Source organism: Schistocerca nitens, chromosome 1 (assembly GCF_023898315.1).
Source record: "Schistocerca nitens isolate TAMUIC-IGC-003100 chromosome 1, iqSchNite1.1, whole genome shotgun sequence".
Taxonomy (NCBI): Eukaryota; Metazoa; Arthropoda; class Insecta; order Orthoptera; family Acrididae; genus Schistocerca; species Schistocerca nitens.
Window position 1 is genome coordinate 107079001 of NC_064614.1, and position 24572 is coordinate 107103572.

A 24572-nucleotide genomic window follows, 5' to 3' on the forward strand; every position below is an offset into this window, starting at 1 on the left:
GCCGCAGCTTGATTAGAAGTCGCTTGTGAGCAACGGTGTCAAAAGCTTTTCATCGACGCTGGGTGTCGCATGAAAGACGTGACGAGCAGTATTTGCTCGGGCTGACTCCAGTTCTACATTGGAAAAACGAAATTGCAAATATCTGCTGTGTGTATCGGACCTGCTGCCCTAATTGCAGCATCTTCCCTTATCTCTTGGTAAATGATAGATTACATGAAGATCCTTCTATCTCCTTGACCGTGGCAGCATCGGAGATGCTACATCTACGTCAGCTGTTTCAGACAAATGTTGTACAATAAGATACAAGATGAGATATACAACAACCTAAAAAAAAGAAAGGCAGAAAGTCAATAGATTTTTAAATATAGTGAAGAATGAAATGTAATAAAATGCGAGGCACTTTGTGCAGAGTGGCACAACACTATCCACAACGCCCTGTTCCTATAGTATGGCCAGTCCTCCACGGAAATGAGAATTTAGGAGAAAAAATTATCAAAGAAGAATGAAAGGTTTGTCCAGCCCCTAAGGAACTCGAAATAGTAAAAACGTGGAGTGCAGTCCTGAAAGTGTTATGGGAGAAGTTGTTGATCACGAGAGGAACTAGATATGAATACAAAGGGCGGCAGTTCTTACCTAAGTAGCATCGGTGTTGGTATACAGCTGGTTCAAAGGACAGACTACGCTGCGCGTCATTTTGACGATCGCAGTAGTTGCTTTCATCCTCTCACGCGACGTCCGTATTCATTCCGATAAAGCTCTAAACACGACTGATTCCAAAGTAATAGAGGCCAGTACGTGCTACACAAAGATGGCGGCAAACTTCCGCGCTAATTCGTAGGAAAACTGCATCGACAAGAACCTGCTTCGATGTGGGGCTAGAGAGCACGTCTCCTTTAATTTTACTGTTTCGGTAAAAACCTAGTTCCTGCATCCAACCTTACCTGGGAGGCTGCGCTGGCAGCTTCCGTTGTTTTTAAGCGGTGGGGTGCGAGCGACTCCCTGGCTCTTTAGGTAGGTAAATCTGAAGTGGTGTTGCTCGGACATCTCGCGAAGCATAGGTCTACCTCCGCGACACCGTGGCCGTGAAGCAAATTTGAACCAAATAGCTCTTACCTTCAACGATTCACGCCCTCTTGGCTTCTTTAAACGATATGTTAGGTGTTTATTAAAATTGTTTCGACTTTGCTATCCGATGCTCCTGCACTTCAGTAATATGTCCTTGGGTCCAGGATACCGAACGAAATTGATTTTATAGTGGAAATTTGCATATTGTGTTTGTTTTGAAATGGAAATTTGCACGTTGTGTTTTTCTTTTCATATTTTGAGAGGGGGTAATATGGACCAAAATAAGAATAAAAGTGCAGTACGCATGGGCTCTAAAGTGGACACCTTATGAGCTATGAATACTTGCTGATTTTCGCTACTGTGAAACACATCCCTTCTACTGAACAAGTAATCATACTTCTTAAGGTAAGCACTTCAGAGCTCATGTTAGCTGGACATTTTATTTTTCCAGAATGAGATTTTCACTCTGCAGCGGAGTGTGCGCTGATATGAAACTTCCTGGCAGATTAAAACTGTGTGCCCGACCGAGACTCGAACTCGGGACCTTTGCCTTTCGCGGGCAAGTGCCAGGCTGTGGCTAAGCCATGTCTCCGCTATATCCTTTCTTTCAGGAGTGCTAGTTCTGCAAGGTTCGCAGGAGAGCTTCTGTAAAGTTTGGAAGGTTGGAGACGAGATACTGGCAGAAGTAAGGCTGTGAGTACCGGGCGTGAGTCGTACTTCGGTAGCTCAGATGGTAGAGCAGTTGCCCGCGAAAGGCAAAGGTCCCGAGTTCGAGTCTCGGTCGGGCACACAGTTTTAATCTGCCAGGAAGTTTCATTTTATTTTTGTTTTGGTCCATATTAGCTTTTCTCAAAATATGGAAAGCAAACAGCTGACAGTAGAAGAGATTTGTTTCACGATGTCGAAGATGAAACAATGCTCATAGCTCTTAAGGAATGCATTTTAGAGTCCATGCTTACTGGACATTTTTTTGCTTCTAGTCTCGTGTACTCTCAACAGTATGCGTTTACGCCATTAATTATGATACTCTCTGTGTACACGCTTTCGATCTTCTCATTGCGGTCATCGAATTTTTAATTTTTCATCCTGTATGAGCCTGTAACTGAATAATTCGGATCATCTTCTTTGTAAGAGCTGGACGAAACTGTCGCTAAGGCTTCTACACGTGTTTGAGAAACATTGAAGAGAAGTCTCAGGTTTGCAGTAGAAAACTGTCAGACCACGGGCAAGGAATTCGACGATATCTAACGTTGCTGAAAGGCACTCCAATTGACAGGTATGCATTGGCTTAAGCCATAGCCTCATCTAGCGCTCACAGAGAATTAGCTGCGAAAGAGAAAAGGACACGAGTAGAAAATGGAAAGGCCCTTCCACTGCACCAAATTGTACCTGTGTTTGAGAGCCTGATGTCTAGCAGAAGCTTTCAGTGGGCATCACAAGAACTGACTATTTCACCTGAAATGGCTAATGTACAGTTGCAGAAAGCCAGGATCACCAACATCCCAAGAAACATGGCAGCTATGGTTTACTCTCCACCTTGCTCCAACAAAGTTGCATAGAAGTCTTTGAACAGACTCAGCGGACTGGTCGGAAGTCAGCCTAGCGAAATGGAGCTATACTGATCCCCACAACATTAAGTGCGAGTGTGACGAATACCAAGACAAGAAACATACGCTACAGTGTTCGGCTTTCCTTCTTCTCGTGCTGTGGACGCATAATACGCTCGATTTTTCACAATATTGGTCAAGTATGGTGTAATATAGAAGTTTTCTTGGTAGTTACGCCAGTCATATTCTTTTTCAGCTTCTTCTGGAAATTCGTTTCGACGTCTTTGCTGGTGTCTTAAGCGCCGGCCGAAGTGGCCGAGCGGTTAAAGGCGCTAGTCTGGAACCGCACGACCGCTACGGTCGCAGGTTCGAATCCTGCCTCGGGCATGGATGTGTGTGATGTCCTTAGGTTAGTTAGGTTTAAGTAGTTCTAAGTTCTAGGGGACTTATGACCACAGCAGTTGAGTCCCATAGTGCTCAGAGCCATTTGAACCATTTTTTTTGGTGTCTTAAGCAGTGTACTCGGGCTGGATGAACATTCCCAGGTGCACACCAGAAAACTCCTGAGAAAACAGAGATGTCCGAACGTTGAGTTAGAGGGAAAAGGTGTCTCACATGACCGAGGGATAAAGTGCAACTAATAACTGACCTCACTCTCGCTTGAAACCGTGAATTGAGGCTGCACTGTTTACAATGGATATTATCATATGATCGATGTAATTATTAGTTGGCGCTTCAGCCGCGCAGTCACTTGAAGTATACTGAAATCTGCTGTTGACACTTTAATCTTTGAGCTCACATACCTGGAGCATAACACATGAAATGCACTATTCAAACAGGATATCAAAAGTTTAGATGAGTGACACAGTTATTGCATTGCAAAAACAGGCATAATGTCTTAAGGGATACCGCAATCACTGGTTATACAATGTTACTTATAATCCGTCTTGATTGCAAAAATGTTTATTCAAATGACCGGTTTCGGCTTCTCTAGAACCATCTTCAGATCTGAAATGACAGTGATACTAATGTAGTGTCATTGTCATTTCAGATCTGAAGATGGTTCTAGAGGAACCGAAACCGATCATGTGAATAAACATTTTTTCAATGAAGATTGATTATAAGTAACACAGTTTTTGCAGTTACCATTAACCAGTTCTAGCGACGTTTCAAGTTATTTCCACAAACATACGCGTCACCGAACGCGACGTGGCCGTTTTAAAATATGAGTTAAAGTATCTAGGCTCTTGATATTTGGTCAACCCGGTTATATATATATCTCTCTCTCTCACTTTTAATAACTGTTGGGTACATGTTACTACACAGGTGATCGTTGTTTCCCAAGGCGACACACGATTTCGGACTTTTCACTCTTAAATACGCAAATCACCAATACTGAACTGTCAATATTGATGTGAAATACACAACTTCCGTGGCAAGAATTTTAAATTACTTCGAGGAAATTACTGTAAACTGCGTTCTGCGGCCACATCATCAACACCGCACGAAACACGCACCATGGAAGCTGAACCACTGTGCAGGTAGCGGTACGATAATATGCTGACAGGCGAACATTTACACGGCCTGAATTGAGTGACAACAACCACTAATGCCTGCAGATTTGGAATACGCATTGCGTGTTTCACTTTAAAATTTAACTGTGTACAAATGTGATTCTAAAAAGTTAATAATAATAAAAAAATTAGTGTTATTGAATATTGGACGCACCGAAACACTACCAGCGAACGGGTACTTGGTGTTCAGTTAAGGGGCTCCGGAACGCCCTATACTTGCAATGTTAAAATAACGCTTATAAATTACATCGTTCCTCACAAAGTATTTGAGGTAGGAAGTTGAACTTTTTACAGATTATTTATTGGAATATGGGCTACAACTTAACACAGGGATTTTACAAAATTTTAGTTCACTTATTAAAGATGATTTTTTTTCAATTGTAATGAAAATTCACAACATTTTTTTGCAATTTTTTATTTATATATTAAAAAATATACAGTTTTTTGGAAAAAGGCTGTGTTAAATTATGCAGAAGGTACTGTGTAATTTTACTGAAAGTTTGAAACAAATATGTTTGGAAGATCCTTAGAAAACATGTAATTAGTATGAGAAAATAAAAGTTTTGGGAATCGAGCGACAAAGATTGGATTAACTTTTTAGTGCATTCCAGGTCCATAGGATGGATTATCTTCATCCTCTGCAAACTCCTCCTCCAGCTTCCTCTTGTTCCTCCTCCTGTTTACTGTTGCTTGTATTTCTAGACTCTTTACAGCCCTGTCTGCAGCCCGAAGGCGTTCCTTGTCTAAAGCAAGCATCGCTCGTACCATGTTAGAACCTATCTTCATTCCCATATTTCTAAATACCTTGCACCTTACAATGTTGCCATCATTAAAAGTCGCAACAGCATCATACACACCAAAGTGAAGTGTTTCTATTCCAACAAATACAGTCTTGGGGATTCTCGACCATATAACACTATTTACACTTTCATTGGGGTTTTGAGTTTTTCCGTGAATACACTTTTTCAACAGTTCAGGTGCTGCTAAGTCTCTGAAAATAGGTTTTATCACCTCCATTATTGCATGAGGCAGACTATGCTTATGAGTGTACACTTCACCAGTTAGCAATCCTTTGTTATATTTACACCAACTGTCTTCTTCTTTGGGACACAAGCTATGTTGGGGATTTTCATCGTCTTTATTGTTTACAGTAATAACACATACCTTTGGCTTTCCAACATTTCTCCTTTTCTTAAAAGCCTTCAGAGGATTTCTAATAACTTTACTTTTACTCATTATTATACTTCAACAAAACAGAGACTCAAGAAACAGAATTAATTACGAATATTTTCGAGATAACGACAGAGTAAATAAACATGAAACAATCGACAATCACACCAGCGATATATATTGAACCATCACAGGTTAGCCACAACACATACTTTATCTCACATCACTAAAATGTACCTGATGAACACGGACGTTAATAATAACACCATTTGACAGCAGTTTAACAGCGCCACAGTGGGTCACGCCCATGTAGAACACATTTCAAAAAAAATTTAAAAATAGTTGTAGTCTTCGGAATTGAATAAATTATATATCTATTAAAAGGTAATAGTCTGCAGATTCAGAAAACGCAAAAAAGTAAAAATTGAACTTTTCATGATTTTGAGCCTTTCCGGAGCCCCTTAACGTTATTACGGCAAACGACGGCAGAGCCCGGACAGTCCACGTGACTGAACATCACAGCTCGTTTGCTGTAAACCTCCCTCTGCGACCCACAAAGCGGCGCACTGGTGCCGTGTTTTGAGATTAGTTCCGCCGCCTCAACTGGATTAGCGGAATTTCATTCGCGGCCCGCTGCGTAGCGCGGGAAGTTTTCGTTTTGGTCGTTGGTAGCCTAGGTGGAGCATTATCGCATTTTCCAAAGCTCGTCCCAAATGCGCTTTTATCTGCAGAGCGCCTTTCGTTTTACGGCACCTGGCAACGAGAGACAACGGCGAGGACATTCATTCCAGTTTTCTTACGCTGCACAATGACAAACGACCTAAATAGCTTATCTTCGTAATGCACGACCTGCGGCGCACTCGGGCTGCCTGCGGCCAGAAATTCACTGCGCAGAATCGTCTCCATAGCTGAGGTAGTTCTGTGCCAGCAACCTGCCGCCCGAGTTTGTACGTTCGGTCGTTCACACTGATTCCTCGTCGCAGTCTCTCGGATTATAATGACTACTATCCTTTGCGTTTCGTTATTACCAGAATAGAAAAGTTCTGTGATGTGCTGGTACATAATTTAAGGTACGTTGTGACAAGGGCCTTAGATCTATATACACTGGTGTCCACAATTATAGCAAAACATGGAAATTTTGCAAGGTTACTTTTATTTTGCCACGAAACAGTATGAGCAGATGATAGCAAAGTAGAAACAACGTAATGAATATATAACGCAATCACGTGTATAACGGTAGACAAAAATGTTCTTCGTTATTTTCAAACTTAACGGATTAGCACACACATTCTGATAACTTGTTAATGTCCTCAGTACTGAGTGTGACCACCTCTGGCACCAATACAGGCCTCACACCGACGGGACATGCTGTGAATTATGTTGAGGCAAAACACCCATTCTTCCTGCAGAGGTGCCCACAAGTCTTGGAGAATTCTTGGTGGATGCTGATGTGATGCAGTCCGTCTCCCTAGTGCATCCCAGACATGCTCTGCAGGATTCAAATTGGGAGAGCGAGCAGGCCACACACGTGTGCAGTATCTTACGTTTCCAGGAACACATCAACCACCGGTGCTCTATGAGTTCGAGCATTATCGCCCACAGCACCTTGCAACAACCGCGCATGAGATCCCAAGATCTCCTCACAGTACCTGACTGCAGTAAAACTTGCTGATTCAATCGTACAATTTCGTGAAGAGGTTTTCGAGTGGTGAACATAATCCTTGCTCACACCATTAAGGATCTTCCTCGATATCAGTCTCTTTCCAGAGTGTAATCATTTTCCAAGTGCCCTCCAGATGCGAATCCGCCGATAATCACTCTCCAGACCAAAACGGGACTCATCTGTGAAAAGATTATTGGCCCACTGTTCGACCGTCCAGGTGGCATGTTGACGGCTCCAGTCTAGATGTTCCCTTCTATGAAGATACGCCAGAGAAAAACAGACAGCATGTCTCCAGCAATAAATGCCACTTTGCTGGAGCCTTCTCTACACCGTTTGCCTCGATGCAAAAAGTCCAGGGGATGGTTCAAATGGCTCTGAGGACTATGGGACTCAACTGCTGTGGTCATAAGTCCCCTAGAACTTAGAACTACTTAAACCTAACTAACCTAAGGACATCACACACATCCATAACCGAGGCAGGATTCGAACCTGCGACCGTAGTGGTCGTGCGGTTCCAGACTGTAGCGCCTTTAACCGCTCGGCCACTCCGGCCGGCTCCAGGGGATGCTGCGAGGTCAGATGCCAGCTGCAGTGCAGTACAAAGGCGGTACCGTCGTGCCCTTACAGCCCCAAATAACGGGTCGTTATTTCGGATGTCACACGTTGTCGGTCCTGTCCTGGTCTCCGGGATACACTTTCGGTCTCTGTAAACTGTCGCCTCATCCGAGAAACAACAGAACGATTCACATTAAGCCATCGGGCCACATCAGTTTGCGACTCTTCTGCTTCCATTCTTCCTGTGGGGCTCCACAGCAGAGAGCCTGTAGGAGTCTTCTCTGTGCCATTCTGTGCCGTCTGTGACTGTACACACAGCGATGTGTATGTTGGACTACCCTGCAAACAGTACCCCGCCGACGTCATTGCTGACGTGGTTGTCCGTAGACGGAATGCCATCTTATGTGCAGAACACGATCGTAACGGCATCTGGTGACAGTTTGTATGATTATATCGTGAATTAGACACAGGACGGGGAAACAGCAGTTTGGTGCTGTCATTTTGGATATCAGTGTATTCTCTATCTATATACACTAAGGAAAATACACACACACACACACACACACAGCCGGCCGGGGTGGCCCAACGGTTCTAGGTGCTACAGTCTGGAACCGCGCGACCGCTACGGTCTCAGGTTCGAATCCTGCCTCCTTAGGTTAGTTAGATTTAAGTAGTTCTAAGTTCTAGGGAACTGATGACCTCAGAAGTCCCATAGTGCTCAGAGCCATTTGAACCATCTTTAACCCTCCTCCCCCCATACACACACACACATACACACACACACACACACACACACACACACACACACACACACACACACACACGCCACGAAGAAATTATCCGATGGAACGGAAATCGGTAGATGTGATCTACATGTACAGACAAACAAATATTGCAATTTAAAAAAAAAAAAAAAGGAGGATGAGTTATTCAAGAGAAAGAGCTTCGCAAATGGAACAACTCAACGATTTGTCCATCCCTGGCCCTTATGTAAATAGTTATTAGGTTTGGCACTGATTGATAGAACTGTTTTACGACGTTTTGACGGATATTGTACCAAATACAGTCCAATTGACGCACTGTATCGTCAAAATCCCGAGTTCGCCTTGCGCATCAAGCTCCAACTGGTCTCATCTGTGGACGGATTCGGCGACGTTGCTGCCCAAGGTAGAGTTTGGAAAGCTCGAAGAAGAGCATTAGAAACTGTCGCTTGTGCGGGCGACATTATCTCTGAATTGTAAGCCCAGGACGGCTTTCCATGAAGGGCAACAAAACGGGGAGTAGAATATCGTCGACGTATTACTGTGCTGTAAGGATGTTGCGGACGGCAACCGAAGGAGACCTGGTTGTCAAGTTGTATGGCGGGCAACATTCAGACTGGTATCCCACCGCTGTCCATAGTCTCCACACATATATTCGCTGGTCATTGTGGCTCAGTTCGAAGCGCGACTCATCACTGAGGACGGTTCCAGGTCGTAGACGTGTCTGGAGACGTTCCGGAAGTGCGTTGCTGACTTTGGCGTGGCACCCCGATCTTTGAATGATACCACAATACTCATACGTGTGCGAAGGTGTGTACAAAAGTCTAGCTAACAATAAAAATCTGCAACTGAAACAAGTTAAGTATCTCTGCCTCCATACTGTGAAAGTTATACAATTTCATACAACTAATGGTAGCCTGGGTAACAGCGTGGAGCGACCAGTGGCTGAAACGTCTAACGCAGATGCAGCAAGTTACAGAGACTGATTGCCTGTGCTTGAAGAAGCATGTCATCAGAGTCGTGAAAATGACCCTGGTGTTGAAGTGGGTAGAAATGTGGATTTTTATGTGTATGGTCTAAAGGTGGTTGTGAAGTCCTGTCGTTAGAGACTTTGTCACTTAAAGCCTGTTGGCCGACGCATTTAGGCTACACCTACATTGGATCCATGTTTCTCCTGACCCACTATAGAGCGATTATATGCTTCGAGATCGTTTTTGAGTTGGTTTCTGCTGGAGAAGAGCGTTCTCCTTAATACGAAACGTAGAAAGAAAAAGGAGGTGCGGGTACATCAGTGTCATGAAGACGAATCTGTAGACAAATTTTTCCAAAACTGCTAGTCCTTACGAAATTACCCAGACATATTCAACGACTACTATCCAAAGGATTGAGGTCAGGTGACTGTAGAGGCCAAGGTACAAGAGTTTGTTTGACATGCATCTTGGACCATATTGGCGCGTTAGATATCCTCTTACAGCCAGTAACAAAATGTTCAAAATGGCTCTGAGCACTATGGGACTTAACATCTATGGTCATCAGTCCCCTAGAACTTAGAACTACTTAAACCTAACTAACCTAAGGACGGCACACAACACCCAGCCATCACGAGGCAGAGAAAATCCCTGACCCCGCCGGGAATCGAACCCGGGAACCCGGGCGTGGGAAGCGAGAACGCTACCGCACGACCACGAGATGCGGGCGCAGCACTGAGAGCTGCATCAGAACAGCCTTCAGACTGAAGACGACAACAACACACCGGCATTGTTAATAAAGAACTGTTGATGAATAGGTGTGTATGAGATGAAGAAAGTTTTCGCCGTCATTATGTGCCGTCGGCCGTGGACAGGAAATAAACATGTTTAGTCCGTCTACTCGTCGGTTCGTAATCAGGCGTCACTGGTTGTTGTCGGATCGGGCTTCCGCTTTCACTGTAGGCAATGGTGTTTGTTTCCTTTCGATGTCGCCCGATGGTCGGCCGACATTATTTCTGGTCGGATCGGAATGGTCGGCCGACATCGTTACGGATCGGATCGGAGGCATTGCGAATCCAATGGTGGGATAGCCTTAGGCGGCGAGTCCGACGTCCAGACTTGTTGGCGTGTCGACCGCGCACTTAGCGTGGCGTGTTGCAGCGCTCTTGGGGCGGCTGTACGTCGGCGCTCCGCGGCTGCCCTTTGTTCGCTGCCGTCTCGTCTCCAGGAGGCGGCGGCGGCCGCTGCGGGCCCCGTGGCCTTCGGCTCTGCCCGCGCCTTTTATAGGACGGCCAGGTCCGGCTGCCTAATCCGGAGGTTCGGGGTTCACTCCCGGGACGCGCCACCGGAGGGTTTCGCTGCCATGCGGTGCCACAGCTTATGCATGTTCAGTACTAGTATAGTGGGCAGAATATGTTAAATTTGTTGCGGATTTTGGGTGCACATGGTACGAAATTTAGTCCCTACGGAACTAACATTCGTTCTAACCCGTCTGGTCATTGGGCTGAGCTTGGAGGACAGGTACGGATAGGTCATTCCATACTGATTCAACATTTTGGCAGAGTTCATCAAGTGCATTCACAGACTAGTGGAGGCGTTCCAATCTCTCAGTAAACGATGACTAGATTTTTTCAGTGGGTGACGGGTTCGGACGTTCTGGCCAAGGCTGCATCGAGACGCATCAGGACAGCACTGGCAAGGCCTTGCGTTATCATGTTGAAAGATAACGTCATGGAGACCTCGAAGGTGAGGCAGAGCCACCGATCTGGCAACGTACAGTCTTGCGTTACCTTGTTCAAAAGTAAGATCTCGAAGGTGAGGTAAGGCCAAAAGCCTGGCAACATGTGGTCTTGCATTATCTTGTTTAAAGATACCGTAACGAAGACCTCGAAGGCGATGCAAAGCCACTGGCCTGGCAACATATGGTCTCGCGTTATCTTGACGAAAGATAATGTCATAGAGCCCTAGACAGGGGGGAAAGGAACGCGTCAAAAATCTAGTGGCTGCTGTCTGTGCCAGGCGAAATGGAAGTGATTGTATTGTATATCTAGTGGCCATGTCTTGGAGGACATTATGAGTGGTTCTGGACACACTTGACTCTGACGATCCTTGGACTGTTTGTTGTCTTCAGAGCCTTTGCACACGGGTACATCCGTCGTGTCACTGTAAGCAGAACTGGGACTTGAGTGAAACGACGACGTGCTGCCACTGCTGTGTCCAATGTTATCATTAGGTTCCTCATCGATTTCAGTCGCGGTGATGGAGAGTGTGCAGAGCTGCTGGAGCGACAGCGGTGGCTGGGAAGCCGACAGCGTGTGTCTGGCGACCCTGCCGGGAAGGCGCCGCGTGTCACGGCGCACAGTCATTCACGGGCGACGCCGGCGTCCGCCAACGTAAACAACATAAATATCGCCCCCGGTCGTGGGGCCGCTCCACCTGGCAAAACAAAGAGAGTCAGCTGCCGATATACGCGGCGCCTCAGCCGCAGGGCGTTACGCTCAGAAATCTACACCCGGAGCTGTTGTGCCTAAGCGTGCGTAATACGCTAAGTCCCTAGCTACGGTGCCAAGGTGGACAAGTTTGTCTTCTAAACAACATTCCGAAGAGCCAAAAGAAATGTAAATAGTGTGGTCGGAGATTTTATCACAGAGAAAGACGAGGTGTGGACAGTTTAGACCAAGAAACTGAAAAAGAAACAACAGCGTTTCAACGTATTTTCCTTTTACTACACTAATGGCCATTAAAATTGCTACACCTGGAGGATGACGTGCTATGGACGCGAAATTTTACAGACAGGAAGAAGATGCTGTGATATGCAAATGATTAGCTTTTCAGAGCATTCATACAAGGTTGGCGCTGTTGGCGACACCTACAACGTGCTGATATGAGGAAAGTTTCCAACCGATTTCTCATACACAAACAGCAGTTGACCGGCGGTGCCTGGTGAAACGTTGTTGTGATGCCTCGTGTAAGGAGGAGGAATGCTTACCATCACGTTTCCGACTTTGATAAAGGTCAGATTCTAGCCTATCGCGATTGCGGTTTATCGTATCGCGACATTGCTGCTCGCGTTGGCCGGCATCCAATGACTGTTAGCATAATATGGATTCGGTGGGTTCAGGTGGGTAAAACGGAACGCCGTGCTGGATCCCAATGGCCTCGTATCACTAGCAGTCGAGATGACAGGCATCTTATCCGCATGGCTGTAACGGATCGTGCAGCCACGTCTCGATCCCTGAGTCAACAGATGGGGTCGTTTGCAAGACAACAACCATCTGCACGAACATTTCGACGACGTTTGCAGCAGCATGGACTATCAGCTCGGAGACCGTGGCTGCGGTTACCCCTGACGCTCCATCACAGACAGGAGCGCCTGCGATGGTGTACTCAACGACGAACCTAGGTGCGCGAATGGCAAAACGTCATTTTTTCGGATGAATCCAGGTTCTGTTTACAGCATCATGACGGTCGCATCCGTGTTTGTCGACATAGCGGTGAACGCACATTGGAAGTGTGTATTCTTCATCGCCATACTGGCGTATCACCCGGCGTGATGGTATGGGGTGCCATTGGTTACACGTCTCGGTCACCTCTTGTTCGCATTGACGGCACTTTCAACAGTAGGCGTTACATTTCAGATGTGTTACGACCTGTGGCTGTACCCTTCATTCGATCCCTTCGAAACCGTACTTCTCAGCAGGATAATGCACGACCGCATGTTGCAGGTCCTGTACGGGCCTTTCTGGATACAGAAAATGTTCAACTGCTGCCCTGGCCAGCACATTGTCCAGATCTCGAACCAAATGAAAACGTCTGGTCAATGGTGGCCGAGCAACTGGCTCCTCACAATACGCCAGTCACTACTCTTGATGAACTGTGATATCGTGTTGAAGCTGCATGGGCAGCTGTACCTGTACACGCCTTCCAAGCTCTGTTTGACTCAATGCCCAGGCGTATCAAGGCCGTTATTTCGGCCAGCGATGGTTGTTCTGGGTACCGATTTCTCAGGATCTATGCACCCAAATTGCGTGAAAATGTAATCACATGTCAGTTCTAGCATAATATATTTTTCCAATGAATACCAGCTTATCATCTGCATTTCTTATTGGTGTAGCAATTTTAATGGCCAGTAGTGTACATCTCCAACCAAGGACAAAGCAAAGAAATCCTCCTCGGCCTTTTTAATTTCATTCGTGTATCTGGACACACTCCCTAGTCGTGGTGAGAGAATTTCAATTCTAGTTTTAAATATGGGAAGGACCGTACATACCTGTTTAGTTACTGTAGTATTGCCTTCACTAGCTGCGTGGGAAACATGGTGTGAATGGTCAACTGCCGCCTTGTGTGGATCGCATAATCCTAACAAGTTCTTCGTCGCTTTGAGTGTGGGTTCACGAGACATCGCTTCATCTTTGATAATCTGGCTCTCCAGGAAGAAACTATGCAACAGACTTTCTCCCGCCAGCATCACCTAATGGTATATTTTTTGACGCCTAGAAATCCTACGCTACTGCTAAGAGGCGCGCTATCTACGGTCAACTCCATGAATGGGACTTTCCTCTCATCCTGCTGTTTTCAGTTCCGAGTCAAGGCAACGGTGTCCCTCAAGATAATTTTTTAAGAATGTCTGTCTTTGCCATAGTTTTTAATATCATCCACAGTTACGTTCTTTGTTGACGACTTCTCTGTCTTTACAAAATTGTTGAGGCTTTCGTGGCCACTTGTTGACAAACTGCCTATTGGCTTCTATCTCGGGTTCTTCGGCCGACGTTCATCTAATGATTTTTCTGACGTTTCTCTTTCATTCCTCCTCGAGCTTTGCAACAAGAACTTGTTGGTAACAACTACTATTCGACAGTTGGACGAACTGGCTGTGAAGATGGGTTTTAATTTTTCAATCAAGAAGTCTGTAGGCATTCTTTTCAGCTGTTCACATTCTGTTTTAAGCTTTCCTGAGTTGGCCGTGGGGCATACCGTGCTTAATTTTAAAGATTCGGTGAGGTTGTTAGTCTTTTATTTGATTCATAGCTTACATGATTGCCACACCTGAAGGACCAAAAAAGACGGTCCCTGAAAGCAGTGCTTTAAAATGTCTTAGTCATAATTCAGTGGGAGGAAATCGAACTTAGCTCTTGCAATTTTATAGAGCCTTGATGCGACCTCAGCTTGATTACGGGTGAAGAGTTCATGAATCTACAAGATCATCTTATTTAAAAATGTTAGACGTGATGCACCATGAAGGATTTCGGCAGATCAATGGGGCATTTAAAACAGCCCCATCCGAGACTTTGCGCTGGGGTTAGTTAGCGCAATGCTTCACATCAGGCGACAACTCCTTATGGTGTGACAAGCCCATAAAACGACGTCCAGGCCAAATACATCCACACTGTTGCTGGACCATCAGTGGAAAGATTTTTTTTGTCATCGACAACCAGTAACGAGGCCCTATAGGATCCACAAGAAGGATTGCCTTTTCGAGTTGGGTATGGCTGACTTAAAAGTTTCATACAAAGATTGGAGCAGATCTTCATCTTGGCTGCTTCTGAGGTCAAGAGCTATTTTAGACTTGACGAATTTTAAGAAAGGCTGCACTGCAGATTTTACGTTCCAATTTTTTTTAACTTTTAAGATAGGCATCGCAGTTTTAAAGCTGAATAAACTGATAGTTGCAAACAAGGGGACACCCTTGGCTATTCTGCTTAGTGTTCTCGGTCCATGTCTTCAGATTTGCCTTCTCCGTGAGTATACTTTGCTTCTTGGAGAGTTCCATGTGATCCTGAAGTAGGGAGGGGGAAAACTGAACGGTTAAAACCGATACTGGTATTTTAATTTTGTTAAAACCGGTACTTTCCGGTATTTGTTTGGTCTCGGTTGTACCAGATTTTGTTTTTTACTGATAACCGAGCAAAAAAATCAAAATATCAAATAGTCATTACAGCAGCGCTAAAGTTTTTGGTTTCCAAATGAACTTGTTTTAAAAGAGGAGAAATTTTTATTCGTTTGATTTCCATTGGTTTGAAATATTGCGTTGTTATAGAAAATGGAAAAAGCGATCAGTACTATTTTAATAACAATGCCGACGGAAACGAGCAACACGGCATAAGAATTGGCACTGCCTTACTGAGACAATAATGTCCCTGTTGTGGTGTGTCGTGGCTTAAGGTATGCAAGTACGTACAGTGTGCAAGGCTTGCTGCCACCCGGTGTATACGACAGTTTCTCGCTGCCGTCGCCGGACATCCGTTGTATTGCAGAACGCCACCAATCCTAGTCTGGAAACATTTTTACGAAGTGACGTAGCAATGAAGTACAATGCTTCATTTGCTTTAAAAGATTAAAGAACTGAATTTTATCCATAGTGGATGTTGTCGAACTCCATGACTATTCCTTTATAGGTTATAGAAAAATGACCGCTACCAGTCACAATAAAAGGTTATTTGTCACACGACCGGTTTCGGGCTTGCGCCCATCCTCAGGTGTTTATACATTCATGTACATGTTTATACTGTTGGAGGTCACTGTATAAATATAAAACAATTATTTGCTGGTGACTAAACAGATACAAGTGGGACAATTGTAAGTGGTAAGGCAGGATTTGACGAAAACATATCTGTACTTACATAAAAATGAAGCACCATTATTACAGTTATGCTGTGGTGACAGTTTTACCACTTAGTTACACACTTATTATCATTTTCACGTCCATATTTCAGTTTTACCAAGTTTAGCTTGATATTTCACTATTACGATGTGCACTCGTGAAATACACTATGTTTACATACAAACATGTGGGCTGTGGTCAAAGAACTAAGACGTAGCAGATGTAAAGATGTTGCTCATACAGAGACATGTAGGTTACGGTCAACCATAACCTGCATCTCTGTATGAGCAACATCTCGATTTCCAATTGACGTCAAGGCATTAAAAGAAGAGAGGAAAAAAGTGTAGTCAACCCGAATTGTGGCTGCCTTGGTTGGTGGCGTTTTTCTGCCGAAGCCCGCCCGCTACTTGCCGCTGAAACAGCCCCCCCCTCCCCCCTTATTTCCCCCCCCCCCCCCCCCGCGACGAACTCGTCGTGAGGCGTTGGCTGTCCAAACAGCGGTCGTTCACTATCTCTTGGCGCTGTCTCAACATAGCGCACCGACGACGCCACGATGTTTTCATCACCTATGCGGGGCAACAAACTGCTTGTGTGTACAAGGGCCGCTCTCACACTAACGGTAACTCAGAAGACAGTCGATAACCAATGCCAGGCAAGTTCAGAACGTATGTCAACGTGCCGTAAACTCCCTTTAACAAGCTACTGAGAAAAAGTCAGAATACCGTCGACAGGTATTTTATAAATCACTCTTGAAGTATTTAGCACTTGATAAATACACTGACTTAATCCACGGCGTTATAGTATAACGACTGAAATCATTCTTAATCTGTCAGAGCCGAGTCAAAATCCTGTGGAGCCCAAAATCGAACAAGACAGTTTAACCGGACTGTCCAATAATCGAAAGCCAAGTCGTCACACGCAGTGCCAAAGTCCTCCAATATGCGTCCAAGTCAACTTCTCTCTCTTTCTCTCTCTCTCTCTCTCTCTCTCTCTGTGTGTGTGTGTGTGTGTGTGTGTGTGTGTGTGGTGTCTGCGAAGTGCTACCGACTTTCTGGCTCCACTTCTGTATGTGAGGTAGATGGGTGATATTATCTGTGTGAAACAGTAAACTGGTAGCCAAGATCGCAGGAATTCTTTTTATTCCATGATTACCGGTTTCGGCGAAACTAAAGCCACCAACATCGGATCTTAGGACACATACAGGTTACAACATCGAGGGAAACAATGGTAATATTAATAGTTGCCTACAATACGCAGGCCTTGCAAAATTGTCGTAAGTAGTACATAGGCGTCCGAGAGAGATGACATTATAAACGTTAAGTGTCTCCTTCACATACTAGCGCAAGCTAGGTACCTAACTAACGTTAGTTGTCGCTGCCAACCCACCGCCTGGTGAAGAGATGTCGGGTCTGGACTTCAACTAAGTAGTTTTATTCGGCATGGTACTACGGTACTATAGGTTTTAATTTATTGTTGACTATGCCTTACTCTGGCATGTTATAGTAATTTTATGCTACTGAAGGAGGCTAGATTAACCTGCTAAAGACCAGAAAATTTGTGCAACTGAGGCTGATTCCTCAAAATATTAAACAACAAAGTTTTTATTTCTTCTCTCTGCACTACTCCAAATTTTTCTTTTGTTTCCTTTACTGGTTGCTCAATATACAGATTGAATAACATCGGTGATAGGCTACAACCCTCTCCCCTCCGTTCTCGACCACTGCTTCCCTTTCGTGCCTTCGACTCTTGAAACTATCACCTGGTTTCTGTACAAACTGTGAACAGGATTTCGCTCCCTGTATTTTATCACTGCCACCTCTAGAATTTGAAAGAGACTATTCCAGTCAACATTGTCAAAAGCTTTCTCTAAGTTCACAAGTGCTGTAAACGTAGGTTTGCCTGTCATTAACCTATCTTCTATGAGAAGTCGTAGGGTGAGTATTACTTCGCGTGTTCCTACATTTCTCCGGGATCCAAACTCTTCCCCAAGGTCAGCTTCTATCGGTTTTTCCATTCTTCTGTAAACGACTCGTGTTAGTATTTTGCAGACTTATATTAAGCTAGTAGTTAGGTAATTTTCATATCTGACAGCACCTGAAGTCTAAGGTTATTTCGCCTGTCTCATACATCTTGCTAACCGGATGGAAGAGTTATGTCATGGCTGGGTCTCCCAATGCTATTAGTAGGTCTAACGGAATGTTGTCTACTCTCGGGGTCATGTTTCGGCTTAAGTCTTTCAGTGCTTTGTCAAGTTTTTCACGCAATATCTTATGTTCTTTCTCATCTTCATTTACGTCCTCTTCCATTTCCATAACATTCCCGTCAAGTACTTCTCCCTTGTATAGATCCTCTATATACTCCTTCCACCTTTCTGCTTTTCCTCTGGTTTTCCATCTGAGCTTTTGATACTCATACACTGAGTTCCATTTTCTCTAAAGGTCTCTTTAAATTTCCTGTAGGCACCATTTGTCTTACCCCTACTGATACATGGTTCTACATTCTTACATTTGTCCTCTAGCCATTCCTGCTTGGCCATTTTGTTCTCAATCTTAAGACGTTTTTATTCCTTTTCGCTTGCTTCATTTACTGCATTTTTGTATTTTTTCCTTGTTGCGGTGTGGGAGTGTTTTCTCTGCTGAGGGTGTGGTCTCTTGATTTCGCTTTGTAAAACAATAAATGCTGAAGGACATTGCGGGCTTTGAAATAATGAATGAAATGAAATGATGTTGGTGGCCCTCAACTGCGTACCCTCCGACTCAGAGTTGCAATATTAAAAGTTTTGACTGGTTTCGTTGTCTATGGAGGGGGATACGTAGTTGCCGAATTACAGGCCAAATACTGCTGAATCTACAGTATACGATACGAATGGTAGAAGGTTTCTATCACTCGGCAATTGCGAATTATGAAAGTAACATATACATTTATAAACGAAAGTGCTGCAAAACACTTGTTGGTGTCGATGGTCCAGCAATTAAATAAAATATAAGTTGAATAACAAGGAAACAATAGATTCCTACTTCACGTAATTAGTTATGAACAACATCATAGCTCGCGAGATATTCACTTCTGAACGCATACTACGACTTCACTGCAGAAGCCACGGAAATCACACAAGAGCACGGGTCGGCACTCCGAAATATTTCTATCCTCCGCGACCACGCGCAAACTGCTCCACTGTCCAAGTTTCTCCGCCGACTCCGCGTCCGTCGCGCCGCCGCGTCCAGCACTTCCCGTGTCCTGTGCCGTACTGTACCGAACTCCCTGTCCTCTGTCGAAACGATGCTCCTCCTCGACCCCTATACGTCTCTCTTAGTAACGAGCACTATGATTGGCTAGAGCGCTCCCTTCATGTCTCCAAGCCAACATGCACCCACAAAGATATTGAAACACAAACGAAATACTGGATTTACATTTGAATAACTTGAAATTAAATAAATATTCTTACAGCCGGACCATAAACACGCTCTAACACACATTATTAAATAGATAAACAAATTAAATAAACATATATCAAAGGAATAGCAACGAAAGGGAAGGCCAGTAGCCGAATGTCTCTGTGATTTCTAAAACACAGTAACTATTTAACCAATTTTTTCATGAATAGTATATAACGGATATAAAGAAAGACATAGATGAATAAATATATTTATAAGCATGCTGCTGCTGTATTTTCGTGTAACTGTGGAGTACTTATGGCCTGAAGCGATCGATAGTAATCGGCCACTTTGACCTCCAATAACTCATGTACTAGGTCCCCCTTTTGGAAGATTGGCAGGGAATTACAGGACTTCGACCCAAAGCTAGCCTGGGGGGAATCATGGCGCAAAGGGACACACAAGAACCAAAAGCTTATCGATGATCCCAGCAAGAAGATAAATGGTTTTGATCTCCCTCGGAAGCTCTGGGTTGCCTTAAATCGTCTTAGAACAAGCGTTGGAAGATGCAAACATCTAATGAATAAGTGGGGACTTGCGGAGAGTCCCGTGTGTGAATGTGGTGAAATCCAGACAATGGACCACCTACTGGTGTGTGAAGTGGTAGGATATAGTGGTGAACTGAAGGACATACATTACTTGCCTGACCTAGCCATAGATTGGCTCAAAACTATAAGTAGCATTGTGTAGTGTTGTAATTTCCTGGTGGATTGTAATGACACTGTAATATTTGCCTTGTATATGCCGAACGAATAAATAAAAAAATGTAATATTGAAGTTACATGCCTGTAATTCATACCAATTTAGGTTTACATTTTACACCACTGACTACTGCGTGCAGTAATGGAACAGTTGACAGGCGATTGTTTGTATCAGCGTGCCAATGCGGCCTCTTGTAAAGCTGCTGCTGTGACGCAATGGTTCGTGGAGAAAAACTGTCCTGAAATGGAGGGCTACCCAGAGTCCTGATCTGAACCGTGCCGAACACCTTTAGTACAGGTTACAACGTCGGCTTCAGTCCAGACTCCAACGTCCAACATCACTACCTTCGGCGGGGCAGGTTGTCTTGCGAGAGAGTACTAGCACAGGCCGCTGTGTAAGGGAGCAGTTGTGCTGTCTTGATATCGATTTCTGAGCCGAAATCTGTGTCTGCCATTCCTCCTCAGACGTTAGACACCTCACTGAATGTATTCCCAGCAGAGTTCAGGTAGTCATAAAGGCGAAATCTGAACACACCCCATATTAATGTCCACTAATAGGTATGCGCATACTTTTGGTCAAATACTGTACTGGCCACCCATGCTGTGGAGGGCACTACTTAACGTATTACAAAAGCCTTGTAGCGCGGGGTGGCGTGTCTTGCGAGAGCGTAGTACCAGAGGGTGCCGTGTGAGCGATTGTGCTGCCTTGACATCGATTTCTGAGCCGAAGTCAGCCCGGAATACAAGAACTCGCACAAACAAACAGTGAAGTATGGAATCAGCGGATGAGACTTTTTCTTTACGGTGCTTGAAGGCAGTGATCGAAAGGACAGTGTCAGAAATCAACAAGAGGAAAAAGAAATGGGCGGTGTGCATCGTGTGCGTCTGCTACCTTACATAAAGTTTTTAAAAAGAATTTTATGGAGTGTCTGAAACAGGAATCTTATAATAAGTGATTACTGTCAGTTTTGACGTAGTGAGGGATGTAGTTTTAACGCGAAATTTACTGATTGTTGCTCGATGGGTAATGGGATTTACCATGTGATTCACTTCTTCTTTTCCGGTAGTGTATATTGTGTTACAACAGGCCTTGGCCCCCAAGCCATTATCGCCATTTAAAGTAATTCCGAGCACCAATGGTTTACAACAAGACACTTGCTATGTCAAACAAATCCTGAACGTTTGATAATTGCGTAGGGGCCGAAACTTGCCGTGAAATAAAATATATTTTGTATGCTGTTCCTTGTTCAGAGCTTAATGAGGGAGACGATGGAGGGCGTTCCTCTGTTACTCGGCGGTCTCTGACTGCGGATATGTCCTCTTTGTCGCGCTAGAACGACTGGAGCATGCTCACAGCAAAGCGCTGAACACAATTTGTGCTTCGTACGTCTCGTCGCACTCGACAGGGATAGAAGGGGTGTGGTTTCCTTTGGGTCAAAGTTTCGCACTTGAAAATGACTGGTGCTACAGAATCACGACGCTGCTGTAACTTTCCATTACAGTCTTTTACTATGCAGCAGTGTGCGATTTGCAGGGGGGGATGGGGGGATTCCCTCCCCCCCCCCCCCTCTGCATCAGACCATCCCCTCCTCTGGTTTTAGTTTATGCATCCCAGCCTGGGATGTTTATCTCCCACGCACTGGAGTAAAACGTAACATATAATTTAAAGTTGTGGAGCCGAACACTGAAAGTTTTTAATACAGTCTTACTATTAATATGTTTGCTTATTAATTTTGAAAAAGTGTTATGTAGTAGTTAAGCATTTCAAAACAGTTAGAACTAAATCATCATTCTCATTTTGTCACTGTTGCTTTCGTCTAAGGTGCGTCTTCCGTTTACTTGCGAGCTTGCGAGGGAAGTAGTGTGTCAGTCATACCGCAGCAGTTGTACCGCAGAGTTGGGTGAGCTGGGGGCTGAAAGTCCCACCCCGGGCCCTGACACAGGGTGGTGACCGGCCCGGTACCTGTGCGAACATTTACCGTTAGGCCACCTTTTGGCAACGGTATGGCGCGGAATAACGCGCCTGGGACGAAAGCACTCATTACTAAATAACGCACCATCGTCTGCTTCTAGTTACTAGGATACTATTTCGTGGACGTTCTTTAAATACTCTTCTCTTCCACCATCGTTCTTTTCCTTTATCAGTCCGGAACCGCGCGACTGCTCCGGTCACAGGTTCGAATCCTGCCTCGGGCATGGATGTGTGTGTTGTCCTTAGGTTAGTTAGGTTTAAGTAGTTCTAAGCTCTAGGGGACTGATGACCACAGATGTTAAGTCCCATAGTGCTCAGAGCCATTTGAGCCTTTTCCTTTGGTTTTCATTTCCGTTGTTAGCTGCATGTGCAAGTACGAAGTAGGCCGCCGCTGCGATACTTTATCATCCTTTATACTCCAAGACCAACACACGTGTGGCACAAATTCTGTAGCTTTGGTATAAATTAACCTTCCGCATGCAACATACGGCGCAAGATGTTGCCTGTTGTAGCATGGTACAAGACGACGCACGCCACATTTCTGTAGCATGCCACAATGTTGCAAGGCGTCGCCCCAGTGTAAACGAGGCTTTAGAGCCAGGTCTGTATTGTATGGTGGATGTGATGTGTTGCGTACGAAACTAAAAGATGCAATCAGATCCAAACGTCTGCAGCAAGATAACGCTCGTCCACATTCTGCCAAACGGACAGCCGACGCAATAAAGGAGTTGAGATTCGAGGTGCTGGAACATCCACCATACAGTACAGACCTGGCTCCAAGTGATTTTCACATGTTTGGACCCTTAACGGAAGCACTACAGGGAAGAAGATTTGAAAGTCATGAAGACGTAATTGCTGCGGTGCAAAATTGGTTACAGATGCAACCGAAAAACGTATTTTCTGATGAAATAAGAAAAAAAAACTCGTAAAACGTCGGGAAAACTGCATTGAAGTCCAGGGAGGTTACGTAAAAAAATAACGCATGTTTCAGTTTTCTATCATCAGAATAAGTGGAGCTCTCCACAAATGTGCCTTTAGTTTTTGAATTCCCGTCGTTACCTGTTTGTAGATGATTTTGTAAATAAGCTTTACCTATAATGTACTTTTAAAGATATAACAAGGGATGGCTTTTCTGATAGTGCATACGCGTGAATAGTGAGTTTCGGCATTAACATCTATTTATAAATAACTGTTTAACCATGGGTAACGCCAACGTCCAAGCTAGTAACATATGTAATTATACCAACCCCCTAAGACATCCCCCCCCCCCCCCAACTGGTAAAAGCACAAATCGCACACTGCTATGCAGGTAGGCAGAACAGTTTTGACATGTCCTGCCATACCGATACACGGAGCGAGATGGAGCAGTGATGGAGCCACAGGACCCGCATTCGTCAGGACCGCGGTTCAAATCGCCGTTTGGCCTCTAGATTTAGGTTTCCCTTGGTTTTTCGTTAAATCTCGTAACGCGACTGCCGCGACGTTTCGTCTCATTAGTACAAGATCGTTTTTCTTCCCCATCCGTCCCCAATCTGAGCTTGTGCTCCGTCTCTAGTGAACTAGCCGCCGACGTTAGCCCACAGTCTTCCTTCCGGACCGAGACTCGAAACCGGAACCATTCCTTCCAACTATCTTAACAACTGAGCTAATAACGATCCGTCCACACAGTTTCAATTCTTCCAGAACCTCTCTCCCCATAGTTGTGCATAGATAGCTCTGCAGGAAGAGGATTGCCCGTGATTGGCAAGGTTCTGGGTTCGAAAGCTGGCCCGACACGCAATTTTAAATTGCCAGGGAGTTCCAGGAGGGCGCACACTCGGCTGTGAAGTGGAGTAGAATAATTTTTGATTTACTCCGCTATTAAAATTTGGACCTGTAATGCCATTTACAAACGGCAGCTTGCATTACCTTTCCTTTTAAGCGGACACTGTACTCATGTGAATCATGTTTATATATTTAATATGTACGTAAGACAGATCTGATCTTTCAATAATTACCATCCAATTAACGTCAACTGCGCACTCCTTTTTCACTGTGTGTCCTCCACGTGTAAATGTGCGCATATAACACGAATTCGATAGTAATTATTACATGAAGTTCTGCTTTTGAAACATCCCCTTAGAAAAATTTAGAATGACAGTAGTGGTGGTAAACCTCTTACGTTATTTGATTTTCAAACAGCTGAGCAAAACTGAACGTACTCAGACATTTCCCTCTTTACTTATTCTGATCAACAGTAAACTGACACAACTTTTTTTTAGCGCAACGCAATCTGACTTTCAATAATCCCTACAAAAGAATGGCCGTGACTAACAATAACGTATACCTTTCATGAATCACTTGTCTCACAAAAATCTTCGTTACTCAAACTACTGCACTACAGCGTGCGCCTAACTGCCAGCTACATAAAAGTTTCTAACTACTGAAGGCACTTACTACTGATAGGCATAGTTAGCAAACGAAAGATTTTGATAGAGAACAAACAATGTATTTACCTTAATAATGTTCAAAAGTGATTTTATATATATATATATATATATATATATATATATATATATATA